The following is a 16,978-nucleotide window of genomic DNA, read 5'->3' on the forward strand; positions in this document are numbered from 1 at the left end:
TTTCTGTGTCCATCAGTAAAGTTTTATTGGGCCAGGGCCATGCCCATTCACTTTCACATTGTCTATGATGGCTTCACATTGCAATGGCCCAGCCCAATGGGTGTGACAAAGGCCATCTGGCCTGCGAACCTGAAAATATTTACTGTCCAGCCCTCCATGGAATAAGTTGGTTGGCATCGCACAGCCCAACAACTGACCATAGTTTCCAGGTCCTTCCCTGTGCAAAGGGGACTTATGGAGACCCCAGTCCCAGGGGATCCTGGACCCCCCACAATTGCCCTGTATTTGTTCACATTGGTTACCATTTTCCTAAACTGCATTTACTTCATTTCACAGAGCAGGATCTGTTTCTTTTCCTCGAAACCTTTAATAGATAAGACCTGAGCAAACAATCCAGAAAAACGAGGCTAAGGGCCGCCGGCCCCAATTGGCTGTGACAGTCGCCATCTGGGACCCCAGACTCGCCGGGCTGGGAGAACAGCGGCCCTGCAGAAGGGGCTCTGGATGTTGGCCTGGTCTGGGGTGGGGGTCTCTTTCCCGGCTGTGAGCTCCAAACAGGACCTCCCCGAGCTGGGCAGGAGGGGCGCCAACCGACGAGATCCCGTCAAATGTGCCAACGCCGTGCTCCCGATAAGGAGGTCCCAGTCCTGAGGGGGCTGCCGAGGCCCGAGGGCCCCCTGCCCGGGGCGGCCCAGCTGGCCAGCCTCAAGCCGCCCTTTCAGCGGGGCCATGCCACCTCTCCACCAGCCCTGCGGGCACACTTCCTGGTGCCACCCTGAGGCAGAGAATCCCCCTGGCGTCCCAAACACATGCATGGCTCCAGGGGGCCCTGGCCAGGCTCTTCCAGGGCAAGGCAGGGAGCACGGGGCGGGAGAGAGCTGTGCTCCTGGAGTGGGGAGAGCAGGGCGTGGGTGACAGAGCAGGGCAGGCTGAGCCCGCAGGTAGGTACCTGCCTCTGCCCCAGAGCCCGTCAGCCGCGTGGCTCCGGGTGCCCCCGGGACCTCTGCCAGCCTCGGCTCCTGCCTCTATGAGGTGGGACCATCGACCGCTTTCCTGCAGGGATGGAGAGAAGAGCTGCAGTGAAGAAAGCATGCTTTGCCAAGGGCCTAGAACACACGGGTGCCCGGGAAATACCAGTTTCCTCCTTATCTTGTCCATTCCCCGCTCCTGGACAAGGAGAGTTTCACGCGGCTCGAACAAAGTGGGGCCAGGTCACAGGTGAGAGTGCTGCAGTGAGCCGGCGGGTTCCCGGAGTAGGGATGGCACAAACCAAGCCTTCTGTGTGTGTTACCTCCACTGTCGCCCGCATCCTCACCACTAAGCCAGGCAAGTCCACCTCCCGGAGGAGGCGGGGGACATAGCTCCTGAGGAAAGCTGAGCCCTCGTGAAGCAGTTCCGTCCCAGCTCTGTGGACAGGACATCACATCCCCCCCAACCCTGGGGTGAAAGGACCGGTCAAGCCGCCTCCTACCATTTGCTGGGAGCCTCAGACACCCAGAAGCAGACACGGAAGGGCCCAGACCACGCGGCCGCCGCCGCCTGCCATTGGCAGTTCGAGTTAACGCAGGCAGGAGGGATGGAGGCCGCCGCAGGTGTCAGCCGTCGTCCCACCGCGGAGCCAGCGCGGGCCGCGGGACACGCGTGTCGGCTAAAGCCACGACGCGCGGCCCGCAGGCCGAGGACAGCATTCTTTTTATGCCCCTGCAGAAGGTACAAGCGGCCTTGTTTTCCTGGACGATAAGGGAGCAGGCCGCTCACATAGCGTCCAGGAGGCTACATTTAGAATCGTGTCTTCATTCACATTCTTTCCACGCGGCTCACGGCTCCTGGCCTGGAAGCCAGCCGTCGCCCGGCCTGGGCCAGTCCCTCCGACTGACGCCAGCTCCCACCCACGCGGGCCCCTGAGTTCCCCGGCCGGGCTCGGTGCCGGAGCCCCCACGGGTGCAGACTTGAGGTGCCCGGCGGGGGCAGGTGGAGGGGGGTCCTCAGGAAGCCGTGAGGCTCTGCGGCAGGTGGGCGGGCGGGCTGGAGCGCAGGCCAAGTGAGGCCTGCCTTCTCCCAGGCCAGGCGCCTGCTGGCTCAGCTGTGCCTTATTGTTCTCTTTCCATCCGCCGCTGACGCCTGTGCCCGAGCTTCCCGCCCCTGCCAGGCCCCCTTGGCCCGCCCTGAGTGTTCCCACATTATCCTCTTGGCTCTCTCTTCCCAGCCAGCCGCTTCAAGTCAACACTGTCGGCTCAGCAGATCTCCCCGTTTCTGGGATCCTGAAAGGCAGGAGCCTCTTCTCCACCTGCAAAGAGTTAAAAGAGATACGATGGAGGGGCATTTTCAGGACTTGGAGTTGTCCTGGGTGGTGCTGCAGGAACAGATGCTGGACATTGTGTGTCCTGCCATGGCCCACTGGGTGGAACAGGGGAGTGTAGACTACAATGTAGACCACTGTCCATGTGGTGCAGCCGTGCTCCAACATGTATTCACCAGGTGCAGTGAAGGTGCCACGAATATGGAAGAGGTTGTTCATGTGGGAGGAGTGGGGTGAGGGGGGTGGGGAGTATATGGGGACCTCATATTTTTAAAATGTAACATTTAAAAGAAAATAAAGAAGACTAAAAAAGTATGTTGGGGAAGAAATGTCTGGCACAGAGGTGGGGAAAGCAGGTTAGGAAACCAGGTCTCAGCCCCAAGGCGAACTTCGCCGGTCAATGACAGTTCATGCAACGTTTTCTAAAAGACGGGGCAAAAGGATTTGGGTCAAACACGGAGGATACCCCAAACTGGTTATAAATTTGTTTCGATGTGTATTAGGGAAAAAGGATAACCAGCACATCAAATCCGTGGTATCCCAGGCATTGGAGTTTACCGTAAAACTCTGTTTAACAAAGGTAAGTGGGCTAAAATTCCCTTTAAAGACAAACAGTGGGGAAACAGCAGCAGCGCTGGCTGAGGATGAGGCATCCGTCATGAAAATCACACAGAAAGTCCTGCTGTGCGTGTGGGGAGCTGGGCCAGGGCCCAGCCGCCCATCGGTGAGTGCTTTGACACCCACAGCCCCGCACATTGGAGGGGATTTGTCCATCTTACAGATGGGTACACTGAGGCTGAGAAGTTAAGTGAGTCGGGAATAACGGGGGACAAATGGGGCGGGCTTCCAAATCCTGTGCGTTCATCATTACTTTTATTTTTAACTCTGTTTCCTTCTAAAGCTGATCCGTTTCGTGGGGCTTGGTTTGCACAAGCAAGGGAGGTGGGTGGAGCTGGGTAAAACTGAGAGGCTCCCCCAAGCCTCCCTTGAGGCCCAAGGGGTGAGCAGGCATCCCGGAGGCTGGTCCTGGAGGCCTTAGAGACGAAGGCAAGTTGGGGGTCTCTGAGAAGGAGAGAATCTAGAACCTTCCCTGCAGCCCTGCAGGCCGACGCCTCTCTCTGGTGGGCCCGGGGAGCCGGCCCTTCCAAGGGGCTTGAGCGGCCGAGGGTTCAGAGTTAGGGTCGTACCAGACTCCGAGTGGAGCTAAGGAGAGGCTACTTGCCTGGAAGAGACCCCGGGATCGAGGGTGGGGGGAGGGAAGGGCTCTGGGAAGAGAGAAAAAGAGCCTCTTGCATGAGATCCCGGCAGCTGAGCAGACTGCCCGGACCCCCATGGGAGGGGAAGGGGGTCACCCCAGGAAGCAGCTGGCGGGTGCCAAGACGGGGAGGCCACCCGAGTCCTGGGGGCAGCGGCCACCAGGAGGCAGGGGTGCGCAGGGGCCTGTCCCCCGGGGCGGGAGCAGGGGTTCTCCTGGGCAGCCCCGGAACTGCCCAGGTTCCCGCAGGCCGCCCGGCCTGCCTCCGCCAGGCAAGAAGGAGCGCGCTTACCTGGCCGGGGCTTTTGCATCCTCCTGTCACCCTCACCCCGAAGGCCCTGCCTGGCCGTCCCCCAGGCCGCAGCTGGGCAAAGGACGGCCGCGGCGTCGGGCTCCTTCCTCGAGGAATGCGGGCCGCGGTCGTCCAGGGCCGATGACGAAATGGGCTATTTCTGATCAGGGACATCAGCAGGCCCGGGCGCCGGCCGCGGGGTCCACCCTGGGAGGCTGGGCCGTCGCCTCCAAACCCCGGCCCCCTCGGCGCCCCGGGCGATGGCTTTTCTCTGTGCGCCTGGAGGAACCGCTCTGGAGCGAGGCCGGGGGTCGCGCTTCGGGTCCAGCTGAGCAGCCAGTGATTCGCACTCCCCCAAGTTATCTGTTACCAGTGGCCGGTCTGGAGGTAAAAATAGCCGCTGGGCTGTTTGTTTAATCTGACTGTTACTTGACACCACGCGGGTGTCAGCCGCGCGCCTGCCTCTTCCACACGCACTCCATTCCGGGCCCCGGCCGGCTCTCTGTTTGGGTCCTCCAGCTTCCCGGGGCCTGGCAGCTCCTGGGCTAAGCGTTTCCCTCAGGCGCTCAGGTTGGCAGAAAACGAGAAGTCCGGGTCTCGAGTTGCCCCTCTCATCCCCAGGGCAGCCCACCCGAAGAAGGGAGAGGAGTTGGCCAGGGGCAGAGCCGGGCTGCGGTGGGGTGTCGTCCAGTTCCGGAAGGCCTGCCCGGCGGAGCGGCCGAGCGTGGAAGGGACGGTGAGCAGGTGGCGGGCCCCTTGGCCCGGGCGGTGCAGGGGGGATGTGGAGTACATGCCACGGTGCCGTGCCAGGCGCGGGTGGGAGGCTGCACGGGGCGGCGTGGCGTGGGACACGTGGCGTGCTCGGGTTCTCGGGGTCTGTGCATGGGCTGCTGGGGCGCGGGGTGGGGGGTTAGCCCCGCAGAGTGCGTGGTAGGGACGCGGGGACTGAGCCCCGGGAGCCGTCTGGAGGGCGCTCTGCTCCCCAAGGCTAGGCAGCCCGTGCCTGTGTGTGCACCCCGGCCCCGGGAAGCCGGATGGGGGTGACGGGACAGGCACGGCTTTCCGGTAGCTGGCAGGTGGAGTTGGAGAGGCCGGCCGTCTGGTCTCCCCAGCACGGGCCTGCACAGGTGTACCCCAGCTTAGAACAAAGAGAAACCTCCTGGGAAATTCTGGCACATGGACTCGGAAAGCAAGTGTGGATTCCGCCCCCCCAGGCTTCTTACACCCCCGGGGTCTCCCAACCGGGCAGGGTGGGCGTGACCAAGATCAGAAGCGTGTCTTTTCCTCACGGAGAAGAGCTAATCTCTGAAAAGAGCAGAGCCGAGTGCTGAGGGAGGCTCGGCCGCCTTGAGAAAGATTACCGTCTAAGAAGTGAAAACACCCCTGACCTCATCGGGATCCCGGAGGGAACGGGGAGTGCGCGTGCCATGCGAGGTCCGCTTTCCCAACACGTGAGTCCCCTTACAGCAGGGGTTGGCCAACGCCGGCCTGTGGGCCAGATGCCTGTTTGTGTAAATAAAGTTTTATTGGCACGCAGCCCCACGTGTTCATTGGTTGCCTACCACCGCTTTCAGACTAGCATGGCAGAGTCAAGGAATTAGGAGAAAGACCCCCCAAACCAGAAATCCTTACTACAAGGCCCTTTACAGAAGAAGTATGTTGTCCCAGAACCCACTTTGAAACGGGTCAATTAGGTACAAAAAAATAATAAAAGCAGTGCGCACGCTGGCTGTTAGAACGGCCTGTGAGCTGGGCCCTTCAGCGCCCGTGGGTGGTCCCAGGGCGTGCTGTCCCCACCCGGGACCCGCTTTCAAGAAGGGCTGGCAGAGGTGGGGCTCTGGGGCTGTTGGGGAGCAGCGACCGGGAGCACGGAGGTGGAGTCAGCGGCCGCCCGGCCCGTCGGCCTGGCCCGGGCAGGGCAGAGGACTGTGCTTTATCGGGATGACTTATAAATAGACCTCTCCTGGCGACCTGAGCCCAGAGCGCGGTAGCTCTGCGTTTCGGGGATGGGAGCGACGGTGATTCTCTGGTGCCAAGGAGGCTTGTGGGCCGAGCGGCCGTGCTTGCGCAGGGAGAAGGGAAGGCCTGGTGGGCGCCGCCAGTCTGGAGGGATCAGAGCTGCGGAGACACAAAGTCCAGGGCTCCCCGAAGAGTGACATCGTCACCTAGGGTCTCTGGGCTTTGCACTTCTCTCTCCTGCCCGAAGGAAGCCTTGGAGACCCTTCCAGAAGAGGAGAAGCCCCCCGTCCTGAAGGAGCCTGAGTCCTCCCATCAGTGCCAGAAAACTCGGTAACCCAAGCCTCGGTGGAAGCCAGGGCCAGCGTCTTCCTTATTAGCTCCTGGACTTCGCTCCTTCTGCCGCGCTGCTGGAGAGAAGGCAGTGCGAGAGGGCAGAGTGGGTCTGGGTCTTATTTCCGTTTGGGGGTTCAGACTGCATTTCAGCAAAGCCAGCCAATCTATCATCCCAGAGCAAAATCTCATTCTTCATTTAGTGAGTTGGAAAAACGCAACCCCCTCCACGTTTTCTATTTGGTCACTTGTGGCAGGAGCTGGCAGGGGTGGAGGGGAGGCGGGGGAAAGGGGGCAGGGCCAGGCGCAGGGGTCAGAACCCCAAAATGGGGTGTGGGCCGCAGGGCTGAGATGTGTCATCACTGATGGAAGGCATCGGTGTCATTCTGGAACCTTCCCCAGAACGGGCTGAGCATGCGACGCACGCCGGTGTGAATAATAGGGGGCCGCGGTGGAGGCAGAGCCGGGCTGGGAGGGGCCGCGAGGCCCGCTGACCTCTGCTCGCAGGTGGGAGCCTGAAGGTCACTTTGTGCAAAGGGCATTCCCTCCTGAGTCTGTCGGGGCAAGTGGAGAGCGGGATTGGATAGCTCGGGAAGCAGGCAGCGAGATCTTAGAAGAACCGAGACACGGCGTAGGGCTTTCTTGGGGTACTTGGAAGACCCCTCGCTTAGTAAGAAGGGCGAGGGGCTTCCTTGCTGGCCATGGCAGGGGAAGGCAGGGGGCGGGTCTGCCTGGGCGCCCTCCAGGTTCTGCTTTGCCCAGCCCCGAGGCCCCAGCCCCGCTGTTCGGACATCTGGGCCCAGCCCCAGGCCAGGCCGTCCAGCTGCTCAGGACCCCCGCTCCCTGCCTCAGTTGGCGCCTTCCTTCCCTGAGAGACCCCACCCGCCCCCCCGCCGAGCTCGACCACAGGGGCCCGGGTTGGAGGGACAGCAGGGCTGAAACACGGGCCAGGTCCCGGCCTCTCGCCGCTCCCACGGCCTTCACCGAAGCCGAAGGAAGGAAACAGGGAGAGGAAAAGCTTTGGTGTGCTTGAACGGCTCCGAAGGGATTTCCAGAGGCTCCCGCTGGTGCAGGAAGCAGGGCCGCCCTCGCCGCCCCCCCAGCAGGTGCTCTGCGTCAGAGGCGGGATTCCCACCTGATCCGGCCAATCCCAGCCTGCAAGGCCCCAGGTCACTGGCGCTGCCCCCAACAGGCCCAGGTCTGGGGCATCCCCGGCCACCTGCATCGCCTCCCTACTCATCCCCCTTCCCTGCTAGGCCCACCCCTGGCTGAGGAAGGGCAGTTCTGAAGGCCACTGCCTCCCTCTACCCAGAGCCCCCACGAGCCTCCCACAGACTCACCGGCGTCCAAATCGTCCCGAGGGACACGGGCGTGCCCGCGGGAGCCACACTGCAGCCCCCCCTTGGGCCTCCAGGAAGCCTCCGCACCTTCTCCCGGGGTGGAGAGGCTGCACAGCCCCCAGGAGGCTGTGAGGGGCCTGGCGGGGTCCCGGGGGTGGGCCGCTCCGGCAGGGCAGGCTGGCTAGCCCCTCCTCAGCAGGCCCCTGGCCTCGGGCTCCTCCTGTCGAGCGGAAGTGAGCTCTGTCCAGCCCACCTTGCGACGTTCTCTTTTCCGCCTTCCACTCTGAACCCTGGGGCTTCGGGGTCCGGCGGGTTCACTTTCCCAGCTGAGCTGCAGAACCAAGCCCTTCCGGGGCAAAACTGACCCCCCGGTGACCCTCGCCCTGTGCCACCTTTCCTCCACGCCCGGAACCATCGTTCGGGGCTTGGAGAAGCCCCTGCCACCCTCAGAGCACCCCAGTTCTGCCCACCCTTCTAACGGCAGAGAAGGAGACTTCAAGCGAGCACATTTGCCTGGCTTCTCATCCTAAGTCTCCAGGGCAGGACGCAGGGTTTAAACGAGCGCACAAGAGTTCCCTGCTCCAGTGCCTGCGCGGGACAAGTGCTTGCCGGGACGTCTGCACCTGCTGGAGGGGCCTGGAAGATGCAGCCGCCCCCCTCGAACCCGGTCCGTTGATGTGCTGCAGGGCCCAGAAGGATGGCTGACAGCTATTCTAAGCAGGGAGGGGAACAAGTGGTTCCCTTGAGCAGAGAACCCGAAACAAAGGCACAGGTGGGACCCTCCCAGGCTGTGGCCAGCCGCTTGTCCTCACTCCCTCTCAAGCTGGGGTAATGCAAAGCGACACCATGGACCGGGCAGCCACCGGCACCCTGACCCTGGCCCTGGTGGGCAGCCATGGCCAGCGAGGACTGGACAGGTACTGGGTGCCAGCCGCTGTCCCACTCCACAGGACGCCCATTTCACGGAAGTGCAAACCAAGGCACAAAGAGGTTTCGGAACTCAGGGCCTCACCCGGCAAGCACGCCTGGATCCCAGCCCGGGGAACCCGACTGTAGAACCTCCAGGGCGAGAAGTGACTGGCACCCGCGTTTCCCGAGCACCTACCACGTGCCGGGCGCTCGGCAGGCATTCGACACGCTCTCTGCTGTCACGGGGACGGGGCGTCCTTGCCCTCGCTCTTGCTGCCCGCACCAGGGTCTTGGCAGTGGAAGCCCCCACTTCCTGAAGCCGAGGGCGCCTCCTCTGCTCTCGCCGTGTTTTTGCCTCTCCTCCTCACGACCGCCCAGCAGGAGCGAACCGAGGCGCAGCGAGGCAACGTGCCAAGGTCACCCGAGGTCACCCAGGCCTGGGAAGGGGGAGCGCTGCTGGCTCTCACTCCGCCCCCAGAGCCCAGGAGCCCGCCGGGGGCCGTGACAGTGCTGCCTTCGAGCCAGTCCTGCCGTGCGCTCTCTCTCTCTCCACTTCCTGGACCCTCGACAGCCCGCACAGGCTCGGCCTGTTCTCCCCTCCCAGGCGACAGCTCCCTGGGGACGGTGGTGTCTCTAATTCACGCCCTGCCCAGAACCAGGAGCTGTGCAAACTGACCTCAGGCCCCTGTACTTGAGCAGCATCAGCCCCCCAGGAGCGGGTTGGAGCTGCTGAGTCAAAGGCTGCATTTAGCATGCCCTCCAGGTGACCCCGGGGGACCCCCACCCGCTGCCCCGGGAAAGGGGGGGGCGCGGTCTGCCACCGTCCTCAGACACCCCAGGAGATTCTCCGAGAAGCTGTTTTTACGTCCACTTGAACCCTGCAGCTTCGTTTTAAATACCCTTGACTGCTGGAGGAGCGCTTCGTTTGGTTTTCGATTTCAGGAGGACAAACGGGGCGGCCACGTCTTCCTCTTGCCTCGGGGGGGATTCTACTGGGACTAGAAGGGAGGAGGACGTGCGGGGTCCTCGAGGACCCCAGGATAGGGAGGCTCTCCCCAGTTGGCGACGCACAGCGTCTCGAGCTTCACCAAAGCGAAGGCTAGGGGGCCGTGACCATGGGGCAGAGGAAAGGCCTGCGCCCCCCGTGCTGGGACCCCCTGTGGTTCCAGGCCTGAGTCTGAGCCCGGCCCTGCACTCCCCAGCTGGGGCACCTTCTGCTGCCCTTAGCGGCCCTGTCCAATGTCCCTCTGGCCCCGGCCTAGGGGGCCGTGGCGGTCGAAGGAGGTGGCGGGCATCAGTGCCGGGCAGGCCAAAGCAGCTCCGTAAACGGGCAGCCACCTGGGATTGCCCAACGCAGGCCAGAGACGCCCTCTTACAGGTGGGGAAGTCGGAGGCCCGCCTGGACCCTCATCCCAGCGCCCAGCTGGCCCATTCTGGGGCTGCTCCACAGGGGCCTGCCACCAGCCGGGTCTCCCTTCCCCATCGCCCAGCCCCCTTCCCCGGGGTGGAGGGAGGGCACTGGCTGAGGGGCACCCCGCTCCTGACAAACCCAAGCGCCTCATCGTCCGGGCACCCCCTCTCCGGGCAAGGCTCAGGGACAGAGGCCGGACATCCCCTGCAGGCTCAGGGAACTTGCGTGGCTTGTCCAGAGGCCACGTGATTCCAAAGCCTTCACCGGGCTGTGGTTTCCAGGGCTGATGGGGCAGGGATCCGTGACCTCCCGCGGCCCGGGGGTCCTCAGCCCGGACTCCCAGGAGAACAGACCAGAGGAACTCGAACCGGCGCCTGGGGGCTGGGGGTGGCCAGGGCAAGGCCGGGCTGGCCCTCCGGGTCACGGCTTCCCAAAAGGGGGCAGTGTGCACTGAGCGCCTGGGGCAGGCATTTCTGAAGCTCCTGGGGGAGGTTTTTAAAATGCAAGTTGGGAAACGGATACGGCTCAAGCAGAGGTCCTGGGTTCAGGTCCGGGTGCCTCCTAAAAAAAAAAAACAAGCAAAACAAATGAAAATACCAACTCAGGAGAGCTCATGTGGCTTGGTGTTTGAGCACCAGCTTCCCACAGGTGAGGTGCCAGGTTCAATCCGGTCCTCAGTACATAAATAAATAAGTAAATAGAAAAAGAAATAAATTAATAAAATACAAATTGCAGGGACCCCTCCCCCACTCCAGCTATGATATCTCAGGGACCCTGCAGCCCCAGGCTGGAGCCCCAGCACCACTTCTTGGAACTTTCATGGTCCTCTCCTGTAAAGAAAGTGAGTCATTCCTGCCTCCCAAGAGGTTGTACCCAAGTAGATAGTAACAATAAATAGGAATCAATACCCCTGGATACTAGAACGTGCCTCTCTTACACCAGGTGCTCACTAAAGGGGCATTTCTTCTATTCCTTCACTCATCACTCATTTAACAACCACGCTGGGCACAGGCATCGTGCCGGGGGCGGGGGGACACTCAGAGGCAGAGGGCGACCCCACGGACCCGCCACCCCAGAGGTCTCCTCCCCACCCCCATGAGAACCTGGTCAGACCCACCAGCCTCCGTGTTCGTTCTTTGTGTCTCCGTCTCCCCTGCCAGGTGACACTTTGGTTCACTGTGGACAGGGCGGCAGCAAATTGGGCTTCCCCAGGGATGCCTGGGGTGCCTGGTCTAGCCCAGTTTAAAAAACACGGCAAGCCACGACTCGCTGGTGGGCCATGGAATCAACGGCTAAATGGCAAAGAGATTATTTGAAAATAAGGAAAGGAATGGGAAGGGAAGGGAGAAAGAGGGGAGGGGAGGGGAGGGGAGGGAAGAGGAGAGGAGAGGAGAGGAGAGGAGAGGAGAGGAGAGGAGAGGAGAGGAGAGGAGAGGAGAGAAGCGATAAATAGAGTAGTAATACAAGAAGAGTGTGTTCTTAAGTTTTGTTTCAGGAAGTTTTTCATTTTTCTCTATGATGCTGTGCCCATTCTGTGCCATGCAGTAACTGTGTTTCCTACCCTGAGCTGAGGGAAAACCAAGTTGAAAAGTTCTGCCCTGGAGAAAGGCACACTTGTAGTTGATCCTGGGCCCCCTGTTGGTCCAGGGATCCCCCCAGCTGGGTTGCACCCAGGACCCGGTGAGACGGACAGCTCTGGGCATCCAGGACACTGCCCCACATCTCCAGCAGAAGGAGGTCTGTGGGATGGGCCCAGCAGGATGATCTTTTATTGTCTCTACCTTACCGGGTTGGAGGCCTGAAACTCTACTTAGAAGCAGGACTTGAACTCAGGTCTCCAGCTCCTTCCGCTGCTCAGGCACCTGTTTGATTCCTCCTCGGGCCAGTTCGCTACCATTTCCAGAATCCAAGGCCAGGCATTCCTGGGGAAAATGGAAGGGCTGAGTAAACGAGTCCATGAATGAATAGACGAATGAACAAGTGAACTTACGATGTGCCAGGTTCTGGGCTAGCCACTGTCTCCTTGAGTCAGGGGACTTTGTCACTGCCAGCTCTAGCAGGTGCACATCTCGCTCCATTTTGCAGATGAGAAAACTGAGGCTCACAGACCTGCTGTGATTCAGCCAAGGTCAGACTCGCGGACACAGAACAGCACCAAGGAGCTGCGCCCCATTTCCCGACGGGACCCTCCTCCCCGGCGGCCCCCACCTCTGAAGGAGCGGGTGCACCCCTCCCCACGCTGGCCCGGGTGTGGGTGCGGCCCTGGGTTCTGGTGGGCTCTGCCAGCCTCCGCCCTTCCTTCCTGGCTTTTCACCTTGCAGCGGCTGCCCTGGATTCTCCTCAGGCCTCAATAGCCCTGCCTTAGCTGGCCAGGGCTGCGGTGCCGGTCCCACCGACTGGCTCAAGCAACAGGAATGTATCATCTCGTGGTTTCGGAGGCTGGACCTCCAGAACCGAGGTGTTTGCAGGGCCACGCTTTGCCGCTGTCCCTGTCATGCTCTCTCTCCTGGGATCTGCTCCTCCGGTTTCTGCTGCATTCTGGCTTCTTCCTCCGCATCCCCGTTTGCTCAGGAGGCCCACCCTGCTTCAGTGGGGACCATCTGATGGGATCTTGGGAGATCCTGTGCACAAGTGAGTCTGCACCTGAACTCCAAGTCCCAGCTTCACCTCGACAAATGGTTCCCACGCTCAGGCCGGGGGTTAAGACTGGAGCGTGTCTTTGTGGGGGATGTGGCTCCACCCCAACAGACATGTCCCCCAGCTCTGAGGGACAGCCAAGTGGCTTGGGGCTGCTTTCCTGCTCCTGCCCCCTCCCATAGCAGCAGAGCTGCTCCGGTAAATGTAAATCAGGGCGCCTGTGCGTACAGGGTGAGTCGCTGCCACCAGCTCCTGCCTCGAGGACCCCTGGTTGCCAGGGCTGGGCCCTCGGGGTCTGAAAGAGCCCCCAACAGAGCCTCCATGTGGATGAAGCATCCAGAGCCACCGCCTGACCTAGTCCAGGCCCCTGGTCACCAGGCCGTCTGAGCCGGGGTTTGCAGCACATAGCAGCAGTGGCCACGGGAGGGGCTGCTGCTCACACACGAGGAGCTCGAGGAGTGGGACTCAGACCCAGAGGCCCACACTGAAGCCCACTCAAGGGCAGCCAACGGCCTGCTGGGATCTGAGCGCTTGTGGAGCCCGCCCGGAGCAGGGGGAGAGCGGATGTGCACCCCTCTTCCCAATCGGTCGTCAGTGACCTCAGGCCGGCTGCTTGCAATCGGCCACGGACATCAGCAAATATAGCGAATCGGAGTTTTTCCCCCCGGAGACCAAGCGGTTCTGTTTCATCGAGGCCAGCCCTGGTCAGAGGCAGTCACCCGGGAAGGTCACCAGGAGGGCAGCGGTGCCCCAGGCCCCCAACTGCCGTCTGTTTCTCGCTCTCCTTCTTACACACCTGGCTTCTTTCCTCTGCCTGACCAGGGAGGCCTGTCCCCTGCCTTTGGCGCCAGGTGCCAGCCACCGTGGCATCCTCAGGACCTTCGACCAGCCAACCTGGCTTCCAGCCGCCAACAGAGCCCCCAGGGCGGGCCCTGCTCAGAAACTCCTGGGGGATCTACCTGTCTAGAGCCAGCAGCTGGCTGCACCGCATGGGCCAGAAATGGGAATCCAGCTGGGGTGGGTGCCGCGGGGAAGGCATTTCACCCTGGGCTGTCTCCCGAGGGGCGCACGTCCATGCAGCTGTGACTCCCCACTCACGGGAGGTGTTTCCAATGGTGACAACTCAGCGCTTCTGTGAGAGTCCCTCCCCAGCATCCACCACATCGGTGTCCCGGGGCTGGACAGAGATGCTGCGTCCTCTCCCAGGTCTTGGCTTGAGGGCCTTGGCTTACCCAGGCCAGCTCCTAGAAAGGGTCAGTCAAGACAGGCCAGCCCAGGTACAGGCTGAGCCCCCCGGTTTACCAGCGAGGCTGAATGACCAAACGGAGTGCGCAAATCGAAGCCGTGCCTTCTGTGCCTGAGAGACCCTGCCCCGTGGATGCAGGTTAAGGCCGTCTGAGGTCTAGACGCGGTTACAAAGCGGGCACCTCACAGCCGCGACTCGTCCCCATTCTGCCCGGACAAGGCCTGCCCATGACAGTGTCAACGAGCAGGGTGGTTGATGGATTGTCAAGCGAATGGACATGTGGAAGAGCGTTCAGCCTGGGTGATGAGTCCCCATGCTTTCTCAAGAAGAACACAATGAACTTAAAATCTGTGATTTCCTATGACTTGGGAATTCCACTTCTCGGTATATACCCCGAAGAATTGGCAGGTCCTCAGATGAATGGATAAACAAAAGGTGGTCTAACTGGAAGATCAAGCAGCCCTCGAAAGGAAAGAAGTTCAGATGCATGAGATATGGATGCATCTTGAAAACATTCAGTGAAATAAACCGGACACCAAAGGATTAGTATTTGAATAATTCCACTTACATGAAATATCTAGAATGAGCAAATTCACCAAGAGAGAAGGTAGATCAGAGGTTCCCAGGGGCTGGGGGAAGGTGGAGGAACAGGGAGTTATTGCTTCATGGATACAGAGTTTCTCTTTGGGGTGATGGAAAAATTTTGGTGATGATATTGAGAGCACAACATGGTGAATGTGATGAATACCAGTGAAAATGGAGAATTTTGTGTTGTATATATGCTACCACAATAAATTCTTTTTTTAATTCTGATCTCCCAAAGTCTAAAGGGGGTATAAGGGCAGAGCAATTGGCACATAGGGGGACAGTAGAACAGGAATCATCATGAAGCCAAAAGAGCCAGGGCACTGGGGTCAAAACCAAGGGTGCAAGTCCAGCTGTAGCCTGACAGTAGCCTCAGTTTCCCCAGCTGTAAAATGGGGCAAGGCCTGCCTGCAGAGTCTTAGTGAGGTGTGTGCAACCATGGAGTGGAACCAGCCCCTCAAGAGATGCCTGCACATGCCTGCTCCTCTCTCCTGGAGACCCCGAAAAAGGACGTTGATTTCACCAGGCCCTCGTTCACCTCGTAAGATTTAGGACATAGACAAAGAAACCACAAATTGGGAGGCTGTTGGCAATTGGCAATTGCACGGACAGGTCAAGCGCTCGACTAAAGCCTGAGCAGCAAGCCATGTTTGCAGAACGCGCTGCCTGGAGCAGGCTGGGTGGGGAGGCGTGTTAGGGTGGCTAGGCGTTCACGGGGCAGAATTTGGCCTCTCACCTGCCCACTCCATGTTCAAATGCAGGAAGCCCTCCTCCAGATCCCCCAATTCAATGTCTCAGAAAAATACCAGATGGGGGAGCCCAGGAATCGATTCCAGCTGGTTGGGGCCTTCTGGGTATGATAACGCCACCCCGCCATCTTCACCGTCTTCCTGCTTCCTCTTTCCTGAGCAGAGAAAACACCCCTCAGTTAAAGTAATTATGTCCACGCGACGTGCTGGGGCTCAAAAACCACACGCAGGCCACTGGTCAAGCCCAACAGCAGAGCAAACCCAATGGCTTCCTGTGGGGAGGGCCAGCAGGGGCAAGCGAGAGCACGAAGCTGCCTCCTTGCCCGGGCCTCCGGCTCCCCGTGTCCGCTGGTGGAAACCACCGTTCCACTCTGCTGGTTGTTGCAAACGCCGAGCTGAGCAGGTGCAGCAGGTGTCTCCACCCGGGCTCCTCATTTCTTCCATGAGCTCCATCCCAGCCAGGAAACAGAGCTGGTTACGCACCCCCTGGCAGAGATGGGTGCAGGAGCCCGTGAACCAGAGTTAGGGGTCCCATTCTAAAGAAAGCCCAGGGTGGCGAAGGGGAGAACCTGAGCAGAACCCCAGCCCCTACGTACGTGCTATGTGACGTGATGCTGAGCAAGCCCTGCACCTCTCTGAGCCGTTGTTTTCCACCTGGAAATGGGTAGCCGTAACACCTACTCGGCCCACCTCCCAGGGGTCATGAGAAGCAAAACTCAAGGATGGTGATCAGGAACTCTGCAACGTATGGGTGATTTTTCGGTAAATCTACACCTTCTGTATTTAAAAAAAAAAGATTGCAGATTTCCAAGTGTGTCATAAACTGCGGTGTGCCTTGCAAACAAAAGCCGATACCATCACAGATGTCATCCCAACACGGACACGCCATATCTGCTGCTCACACATTGTGATCCACTTGGGGCCCTAAAAGTTGGCGAGGCCCTCGGGTTGCCAGGTAAAATATGGGATGCCCCGTGAAATTTGAATTTCAGGTAAACAATGAATAAATTTTTTAAAAAAACTAAGTGGATCCCATGCAATATTTAGAATATACTTACACTAAAAAAATTATTTGAATTTCAGAAAATCAATAATGTAATAATCCAGTCAGCGGGAGAGACAGATACCAAACAACCAATCTCCTGGTTAACTATTTAAATCCAACTGTGATAAGTGCTACAAAAGACATGGAAATTGCATGCTCTGAGCACACAGCTGATGGGGACTTGAAATGGTCTGAGGAAGCTGCTTTGCTCAAAGGACATGTGAACAGGGTTCTGAAGCATAAGTAGGAGTTAACTAAGTAACAGGGAAAAGGTGGAAGTAAACAATTCCAGGCAGGGGAAACAACACGTGCAAAGGCACCAAGGCAGGGAGAAGCTGGAAAAAGGCCAGTGTGGCTGGAAAGCCAAGTGTGAGAGAGAGAAGAGTCCAAGATGAGGACAGGATAAATAGGGTCCTTGTTAGGAAGGTTGAGTTTCCTTCTATAAAACTGGGGCGTTGTTGAAGGGGTCTAAGCAAAAGCTTGACCTGAGCAGATGTGATCTTTAAAACTGCTCTACACTCAGCGTGGTGAAGGCATATGGGCTGTTGCATCACCCGAGGGAGAGGCGATGACAGCTCGGGCCACGCAGTGGCAGTGGAGATGGGCGCCAGCGCCAGAGACCTTTAAAGAGAGAGCTCGCGGGGCTCGGATGGATTGGAGGGGGCGGGAGCGTTGGGAGGAGGAAAAGGAGGCAATCTCAGATGACTCCCAGCTTTCCGGGATCCCTGGAGGGGGACAGGCCTATAGGAGGGTCATGAGTTCAGCTCTGGGCGTGTGAGTCTGAAGTGCCTGGGAAACATGAGCTCGGAGCTGTCTCCTGGGCAGCTGGGCCACAGCCCGGGCTGGACCGTTGTAGAGGTTCATTAAAACCATGATTGTGCACAGCATTTCCCCTGGGGAGATTGCAGAGTGAGGTGAAAA

At 59.7% G+C, this 16,978-nt stretch overlaps 1 protein-coding gene and 1 long non-coding RNA gene across 2 annotated transcripts in view; one reads left to right on the forward strand and one right to left on the reverse strand.

Moving 5' to 3' along the window:
* On the reverse strand, nucleotides 1-4,404 carry LOC131278757 (uncharacterized). The gene is made up of 2 exons (XR_009186190.1): nucleotides 3,847-4,404; nucleotides 1-2,287 (listed from the first exon to the last, which is right to left on the reverse strand). It is a non-coding gene; the product is annotated as an uncharacterized lncRNA (long non-coding RNA).
* Nucleotides 3,940-16,978, forward strand: part of C6H10orf71 (chromosome 6 C10orf71 homolog) — a 24,714-nt gene continuing 11,675 nt past the window's right edge. Inside the window, 1 exon segment of the mRNA XM_004453591.4 lies at nucleotides 3,940-4,233. The gene's annotated coding sequence lies outside the window, so the exon portion shown is untranslated.

The sequence above is a fragment of the Dasypus novemcinctus genome, chromosome 6 (genome assembly GCF_030445035.2).
Source record: "Dasypus novemcinctus isolate mDasNov1 chromosome 6, mDasNov1.1.hap2, whole genome shotgun sequence".
Taxonomy (NCBI): domain Eukaryota; kingdom Metazoa; phylum Chordata; class Mammalia; order Cingulata; family Dasypodidae; genus Dasypus; species Dasypus novemcinctus.